Source organism: Pyrgilauda ruficollis, unplaced genomic scaffold (assembly GCF_017590135.1).
Source record: "Pyrgilauda ruficollis isolate IOZ18807 unplaced genomic scaffold, ASM1759013v1 scaffold135, whole genome shotgun sequence".
NCBI lineage: Eukaryota > Metazoa > Chordata > Aves > Passeriformes > Passeridae > Pyrgilauda > Pyrgilauda ruficollis.
Genome location: NW_024511988.1, coordinates 699,650 through 708,662, shown reverse-complemented (window position 1 = coordinate 708,662; position 9,013 = coordinate 699,650).

Here is a 9,013-nt window from a genome sequence, read left to right as displayed (position 1 = left end):
GGCCGCTTTGGCCAGCCCAGGTCAGCTCTGCAGAACAACAGGGCACGTTGTCAGCAAGCACAAATGAAAAGATACTTTATGCCTTGGTCAGGCCAGGCCAGTGGCAGTGCTGAGTGCCAGGGCTGGCACTTTGCACAGCAGAGGAGTTACATAAGTGGGAGCACACAGACACTCGGGCATTTCTGCACCAGGGTTTCCACATTTCTTTGCTCCTGACTGTCTCAGCAATAGTTTTACTTGCTGTGTCTTTACTTCAGCATCTCCTCAGATCACTGCCCATCTAAGTTGATGTAATCAGCCATTGAGGTCCTCACAATAAGCTGCAAAAGCAGTAGGAAAGCAGAGGTGCCTGCCTGGCAGGATTTGGCCACGTCCTCAGAGTGGTGCCCAGCACTCGCTGGAGCCAGCACGCAGCAGGGAGGAGACACTGAGGAGATAAAGCATTTGGGTCAAAGAACAGTGACTCAGCTGGAATTAACAGGGCCCATTTGGGGATCTATTTTCCCACACAGTGTTCCTTCTTCACGCTTCATGATCCTGTTCTTTTTCTCATATCCCGCTTTCTTGCTTATTTTGTATTTTCCTGCTTGTCCTCCCCTGCTTGAAGCTCTGTCTCAATGCCCCTGCCTTCACTTTGTGTCTGTCATTCTGCTCCAGATCTTACAACACATGCAGGAACTAAGGTTGCATCCAAGTGATTGGATCCAAGTGGTTGTATCCAAGTGATACTCTCAGCATCTTGAGAGCACACCAGCAGTGAGGCTGGAGGTGGCATCAGTAAGCTTAGTGACACACACCTACTTCCCCAAAATGTATTTTTTTCTCCCAGAGGATGGAAAAAAAATTAAACTGGTGGCCTAAAGGAGTGGCCCAAGACTGCCTTCCTGCAGGTCCACTCTGGCTTCAGTCCCATTGTTTTGGGAGAGCAAGTGACAACAGCATATGACCCCGTGTTTTTCACAGTATCCTGTGCACATCTGTGACACTGCATATAATGTAATACAAACAGAATTACCAGGGATTAAGGTTTTGTTTCTGCTCCTACTAATAAATGCCAAAATCCCTATTGACTTTGCTGAAATAAAGTCAGGCCTTAAGTGACCCACCAGTGACATTTGCAGGGATCTTCCCAAACGCTGAGGCACCTTTGGTACCATGCGCTCGCCATATGGGCGGCCTCCTTTCCACCTCCCTCAGCAGCTGCCAGAAGCTGCAGTGCTGACTGGAGTAATGGCAATCAAAATGGCCCCAACAGAGCCAGTATTTATGATAAGAAAAACAAGGCTGGTTTCCCAGGGCACTGACCTGGCATCTTGGGGCTGCCTGGAGTCCTTCGTGCTGCGACTGACACCGTCCTGCACAGGAGCTGTTGCTGCAGCCCCGGATTAAAGGAAATATGCCAAGGGCTGGGGACGTGCACCAGAGCCACAGATCCACCTTCCCCTGCTTGAATCCATCTCTGAAAGCACTGAAACATGCAGACATTGATCAATCCTGCCTAAAGTCTTGCTACAGTCTTGAGGCAAGCAGGAGGAAATGTGTTACATCTCAGGCACTAATTGTCAGTCTGTCTCTTTTTTCCCCTACAACTTTTTCCTTCTTGCCATTTGCCTCTCTTTCCCTCATCAGATTTGTTCTTTCACCATCTTCCTAGACTGACAAGCACTTGAAAGGACATTCAACACTTTGAAAGCTGCTGGTTTTCAGATTTTATAAATTTCTCCCAGCTTAAGTTCCTGATGACAACTCTGCTCATTGCACTGCTCGTCAGGAACATTGATCTAGTGGAAATGGCCTGGTTTGAATTTGGTGCGTAGTGCCTTCCTGAAATATCCTAACAAAATCCGGCCAATGAGAGGAATTCCATTTTATTTCCAACTAACACAATTTCCAAAGGCTTAGAATTTAGTTTAAGGCTTTCTTCCTTCTGCAAATGCTATGAAACTAGTGGGGATTGTTTATTCTTTACTACTTTAATTGATACTTTCTTTTTAATGGATTCTACACAGCTCAGACTGACTGGTATTGCAAGGCACTGATCACATTTGATTTCCAGTCAAGTTGCTTAGAACTTTTGGGAAGCAGTCAGCATTTTATCATCCAGCCCTTCATTGTCTGCCAGTCTTTTTAAACTGTAAAATGTTTAAGGCCTGGACTCTTTCACTGTGTGTAACACAATGAGGCCCTAAACGAAGCTGTGCCCTGTGGGCACTCTAATATAAATGATAATTACTGCATGGCTCTCCCAGCTATAACTGCACAGTAATTCAGACACATCCCTATTTCCACTGATGGGGAATGGGAAGTATTGCTCACAAAACAATCTGTCAATCATAACAGCAGTGATGTTTTCCCAACTAGGAGTATGTACACAAAATTAATGCAGTTCTCACTTATAGTGATTAAAAAAGTCAGCTAATTATTTTATTTAGGAACAGCTGATTGCATAAAACTAAGTTTTACTTAGTTTTTTTAGTTTATTTATTACATGTTTCCTGAAATCTCAGCCACATTTATGAATATGATCCAGCAGTGGCTCTAGTTTTCTCTTGCCCAGACCTCAGCCACACTGATTATACTTTACAGCTCCACAGGTCTACATTCCAAATGAGCACAAGGCAGTCAGTTGTGTGCCTTGATACCTATTTATCATTTTGTCATGTGAGTGAATTGTAGCTATTTTATTGTTAGCTATTATTATTAACTATTTTATTATTAGCTATTTTAGACTGCAATAATTAAATTATTGTTATCTCTCCCTTTCAATATAGAGTCAAAGAATAATGGAATGGTTTGGCTTGGAAGGAATCTTGAAGACCATCTAGTTCCAACCCCCTGCCATGGGCAGGGACACCTTCCACTAGACCACGTAAATCCCATCCAACCTGGCCTTGAGCAACTCCAGGGATGATGCTCCACAGCTGCTTCAGGCAAACTGTTCCAGTGCCTCTCTAGCCTCAGGGTAAAGAATTTCTTCCTAATATTTAATCAAAATCTACCCTCCTTCAGCTTAAGGCCCCTCCTCCTTGTTCCATCACTACGTGCCCTTGCAGTGTGCTGGTACATCAATTTAACTGGATTCATATTACAACCTCAGTGACAGAACTGTCTCTATAAGGAGCAGTGCTTCAGCTGGGGATATTTCATGTACAGTAAAATATTTTCTGTGTGGATCATTAGGTTAGAAAGCTACACTGGTGACAGTCACTGTACTGTGGCACGTGGCAAAAACAGGTAATAGAAGCCCACAGCTGTTTTAAAAACAGCTTCCACTCAGGAACTTGTAGAGATCTAAATATTTCCATAACACCACAAGCTTTCAAGAGATTTTCTCAGTGTAGAACTTTCCCTGCCTAAAAAAGCAAAACAATAAAAAGCAAAACAAACTAAAAACCACCCATCAAATCCAAACAATATCTTATCTGAAGTTGTTCTGCACAACTTAACTGCTAGCAAAAATTTTAGCAAGTCTGGATATAAGTAGATGGCATATAATCCCATGGAATTAGTCTTGTAAAGGTGGAGACACGCATTTGCTGCTCCTAACTTCATTTTGTAATTCACAAAGGCAATATGTAAGCACTGACTGTCAACTGTCAGGCTTGATCTGATGATGATAACAGATAACTTCACTGTTTCTGAAGCTCTGGAAGAAATCACTAACCCAGCAGCACTCCCTTGTCAAAAGCATCACTGTAACTGACAGAGTAATCCGCAAAAGACAGAAAACAGAAATTTGAATCATTATTTTACTCTATGCCAATACTTGCAAATGATAAAAGCACTCTGCCCAGCCTTTGACGATCTACTTTATTCCAGTAATGTCAGCTCAGATAAAACTCAACAGAGAATCTGAAACATATACAGCATCCACTGGAGCATCCTTCTTTTTTTTTTTTTCCCCCTTCCTTTTTGTGTTGTAAAGTGTTTTGTGATAAAATATTGACACTGCAATATGTGAGCTAGCTGTGATAAACATTCAGGGCAGCGTATGCTGCTGCCAGCCCTACACTGCTGGAAATGGAAACAAGGCATTCACACACCAAAAAAAGACTTGTGCCTGACACTCTGATCCTCTGCTTCTGCTCTGGATCACAGAGACTCCCAAGGTAATTCCAAGGAAATTCTGGCAACACTGGAATTTTTCTGCTTTAGAACAATCTGACCCCAAACTCTGTTCATTGTTATGTTAATGAGGATTATGGATGTTCAATGACTGTGATAATGTGGCAAAACTCACCTAAGGACTATATATAATTGCAATGCAACACAAGACAAATATTCCAAGTGTCATATTGATAAGCAACAAGAATATCTCAGCACTATTTAAAAGAAAGATCTGGAGAATTCATCTCTTCTGTCCACCCAAGTATTGGATCTTCTAACAATTCTTCCAAAACTTGTCACTACAACTGGTAATTTTGACATCTCTGAGAGAACAGATTAATCAAACATTAATCCCCCTGTTTAAGTGATCAGAATGTTTCTCCTATGCTAGAAATTTATTAAAGATCTATTTTTTAGAATGCTGGGAAGAGCATAATCTCAGATGAAGTGGAGGTTTACATGAAGTCATGACCTACTTCACAGAACCAGCTTATTTTAAGTGCTTTGGCTGGATGGCCAACCTAGGTTCAAAAGCACCCCTGAAGTTCAGTGGTGATTTCCATGTAATTTAATTCAGTGGTTTAATTTCCATGTAATTCTGTGATTTATATCCTTTTATTTATCAGAACCCTACTGCTCTTTAGTTTCTGATGACAGGTCACAAGAATTAGGTCAAGAAGAAAAATTTTAAAAAAGTCTAAGAACCATGGATCTGCATCACTCTAATTCAACAAAACAGCAGCAGTGGCAACACTGGGTGTGCACCGAGCAGAGGTGCTCAGGCCTTGGTTTAACACCTCCTCACTAAAGATGATACTGGTAACAACCTGCATGTTTCACAAGAGCCTTTTCCAACTGTGAGGGAAAAAAAATAAATAAGCAGCTGCCTATGATGACTCCTTCAATGTATGTGGAGTGAAATACACGAGTGGTGGTGCTCATTCCCAAGAAAAAAAAACCACCTTGAAGAATGCATTGTGCCCAAGGATTTTTTAAGCCCATGTAGCAGGGTTTGAAATTGTATTGTACAGCTTGGATGATGGCTGGAGTGCTTCAGGGTCTTGGCACCTCCCTGGAATGCAATGGAAACGGCACTTCCAGGGGTTTTGTAATCGTTAAGAAACATTTTTAACCACTTTTTACCCATAATTTCTGGTCAGGAGCCCTTTGCAGCTGTGGCAGTGAGCAAAATCACTGACCACAGCATCAGGAATTTTATGGAAACAGTTCAAACTTGCCACACATGTGCCTCAAGAAAGAGAAGAGAGCAGCAAGAGACCACACTTAGCTCAAGGCAGTCCTGCTCTGGCAGAAGGGAGCAGATGAGAACTGCAGGCTCCAAAGTGAGTTTCAGTCTGGACTGTCAGCTTCCAAGCTTCCCACCAGTCCGAACTGCTGGTTCCCCACTAGCAAGAACTTTTTGTAACTTGATCCTCTACTTCTTTCCCTTCCCCAAGCCAAGCCTCAAAGGATGTTGGATAAAGTCCTGTGCTGTATGAAATAACTTTATGGATGCTTTGTGGACTGTGGTATGATACAGAAAATTAAGTCCATGTTATTAAAATTTTTGACACTATTTCTCCTGTGGAGTCATAACAGTCAAAGTATTTCCTTTTTTGTATGTCTAAACATTCTATTAGCATGGTATCAGCATCTTTTGATATTTCTTTCATACCCTTGCTTAATTTGAATGGCACCAAAAAGAAGCTACCTATTACTGCTGAATTCAAGTGATTCCTGAAAAAAAAAAATCTGTGATGTAGCAAGGTGAGGGCAAAGATTTACCTCTCCAAAGGTAACGTGTTGCAAGTGCTAAAAAGAGCATCATCTTCACATCAAATCAACAAGGTACAGGATCCAAGAAACAACGTGCCAAGAGGCAATTTCTCAGCAAGATGTTAGCATCAGAACAAAAAGTGATGTGTCTGGAAGCAGAACTGCTGAGCTGCAAACAACCTGGGTGTGAGTCAGAGAATATTAGGACAGTGCCTGTCCACCAGGAATAGAGACTTGATTGCATGTGACTTGTGTCAACTCCGGAGACATCAAGAGCAGAACATAAAAGCAAGGCAGCAGAGATATTTCTAAATGAGCCATTCAGCCTCTAAGGCAACGAATCTGGCAACAACTCAAGTCTCAGGAGGAAAAAAGTCAGCATTCCAGGTTTGTGTTCCACCGTTACATCCTTCATTCATTTTTCTCAGGCAAAAGGTCACCAAAACATCATGTTTTAAATCATTAAAAGACACAATCAATCTCCTTTCAAACTAGCCCAGAACTTTGAAACCAGAATCCAATTGCCTGTTCAGGCTCATTAGTGTCTTTGGATCCTAATGACCCACTCAGTTGCAGTAAATGAAAAACTAATCCTTGTTTTATGCCATTGGCCCAAAAGGATTAGCCAACTCTTGCTACCCCTGCAATCAGCCTTGCACTGGGGGGATTATGACCATCTAATACTGTAAGTCTACACATTCCAATCTGTTACAATATGTAGCACTTAAAGCTTATTTCCTTGAAATACTTAAACGTATTAATGCTGTAGTGTAAGATTGTTTTCTTAGGATGCAGTGATTCACCTGCCCCTGCCCCCAAAGCCTGCATTTACCCACATACATGCAGAGATGTCCTGTTACTCTCAACACAAAGTTTTAATTATGTTCATGGTCTTGAAATGAAAAATTCAAACTATTTTTTTCTTTGCATACAGCCCAGACTGGGGATGAAATGATGTGTAGGATTTCTATGAGGTTCAGTGCTGTCATTAAAGATGTAGCTAGAAATAAAGCCACTACTTATACACAGTGCTCTCTGATCTACTCTGTGGATCATAACTTCAGGTTTGTACCACTTGTACCACTTCAGTTTTTCCAACTCAGAATTCTGGTTGCTCTTGTTAATCAGTGAGCAATTAGATGAGCCTACAATGTCATGACATAAACTTTTTGTTTTCCTCAAAGTATTCACACGTTGCCATTGACAATTCAGTGTGGCTGAGAGACAGTTTTAACACTCTCAGTTGCCCTAGTCATACAGTTTTTCTGATATAAAATAGAAATAACTCTTGTGGGTTTATCCCCTAAGTATTATACATAGCAGCACAACAAAATTTGTCCTGCAGAGTTTTATGCTGGGCATATGCACTTTGGAATGATATTCTTGGATTAAAGTTACAGAAAATTCATAAATTGCTCTGAACATGAAACTTGATTTTTGAGTGAGAACAGTTTGCTGAATGCCTTATTTCCTATTAAAAGTGGTGTATGAAGACATAAAACAGCAGTACATGAAAATAGATCTTATATTCCACAACCCCTGGAAGTCATTACAATAGTCTTTACCTCACAGTTTCTAAATTAATTTTTTAGTGTCAAACTTACACAGCAGTTGCTTTTTTATCAGCCAAATATCCCTAACTGTTTATAAATGTTCTTTACATTTACATATCAGTAAAATTATCAGTAAAATAGTAGATGGTGCTCCAGATGTTGTTACTTTAGAAATTAAAATCCTTTTTTTACTGGAAGACTACTTTGCAGAACAAGGCAGATGTGTAGAAATGTTCTCTATGTTATTTCTGATCAGAAAAATGACATTTCCATATAGCTGTTATTTCTGTGGGAGAAATAAAACCAAGGCCTCCATGTCTTCCTCACCACTGCAGCAGATTAGAGTGTAAATTTCATTAGTAAACTTCTTCAAAGTTTTTTACTCAATAAATTCAAAATTTAATTCATTCAGGTATCACTATATTTCCTACAAGGTTGGTGACACAAAATATTTAATATTTATTTAACCTAATGGAGTGTGGCACATTAGCTTTTACAAGCAATATTTCAGGTGAAGTGGTTTTCTGTCAAAAACTTCATTAAAAACCTAAGTGGAACAATAAAGATATCAGGGCTCTAAATAAACATTTACCTTCTGGTTAGGATACTCTTGTAAGATTCAAAGTCCAATCCCTGCCCTGCTTATTCAAGAGGGGTTTTTGCTGTCAGTACCTTTGGGCTTGGCTGTGAGCCTGAACTGTTTTACTCTGTGCAATTCAAGGAGAGAACAAAAAGGCAGCTCCACCTGCAAGGACTTACAGCACAAGTGACAGTGTCACCGTATTGTCACTTTGCTGACAGCTGCACAGCTTTTAAGGGATTACAGCTCCCAGCTGCTGCTGCTTCTGGAGGTTCCTGGGCTCCAGCTCAGCTGGTCACGTGTGGGATACCTGCAGTACCTGGGCTTTGCTCTCCAGCAGCCCTTGCTGCACTGACAAGAGAATCTCTCTTCACTCAGCTTTCAGGCTGGAAATGGGTGTAATAAGGAATGGCTGAGGGTGTAAAGGGCAAACCAAAATGACATTGGGCAGTGAGAGATGTACCAGTGTCAGCAACCCACCAACACAACTGCTATTGACTTTATAGGCATAACCAGGGAACTTTTCTAGGTGGAATTTGACAGGTACCAATGAAAAAATCCCAGTGTGTGTTTATAAGCAGCTCATGGTCTTAGGCCTCAGAAAAGTATCCCAAATGCTGAGAGGTTGCCTCTTCTGAAGCAGCTTTCTCTGCTTTGTTATTAATCAACCTATCCAATTTGTGTCAGTAAACATCCAGCAAGACCTAGGACTGTGGTTTCTCCCACTTCAGCCTGCAGCCTTGACTTGTACACTGTAACATCTTAGGCATGGATAGCAGAATTCATCAGGAAAGATCTTTGGTTATGGAATAACTGAGCAGACAAAATTAAACTTTTGGGTTTCTAAATGATCTCAGAATATCGATCAGCAGTGTAAAATAAAAGGTAGAGACTCAAACTTGCCTCTACCTTAGGTTTTTCAGATTGACAGGTATGCAGGAGATTAGAAAAGCTGTGACTCACTTCTTAGTAGCTGGAACTCAGCAGGAGTTTTAGT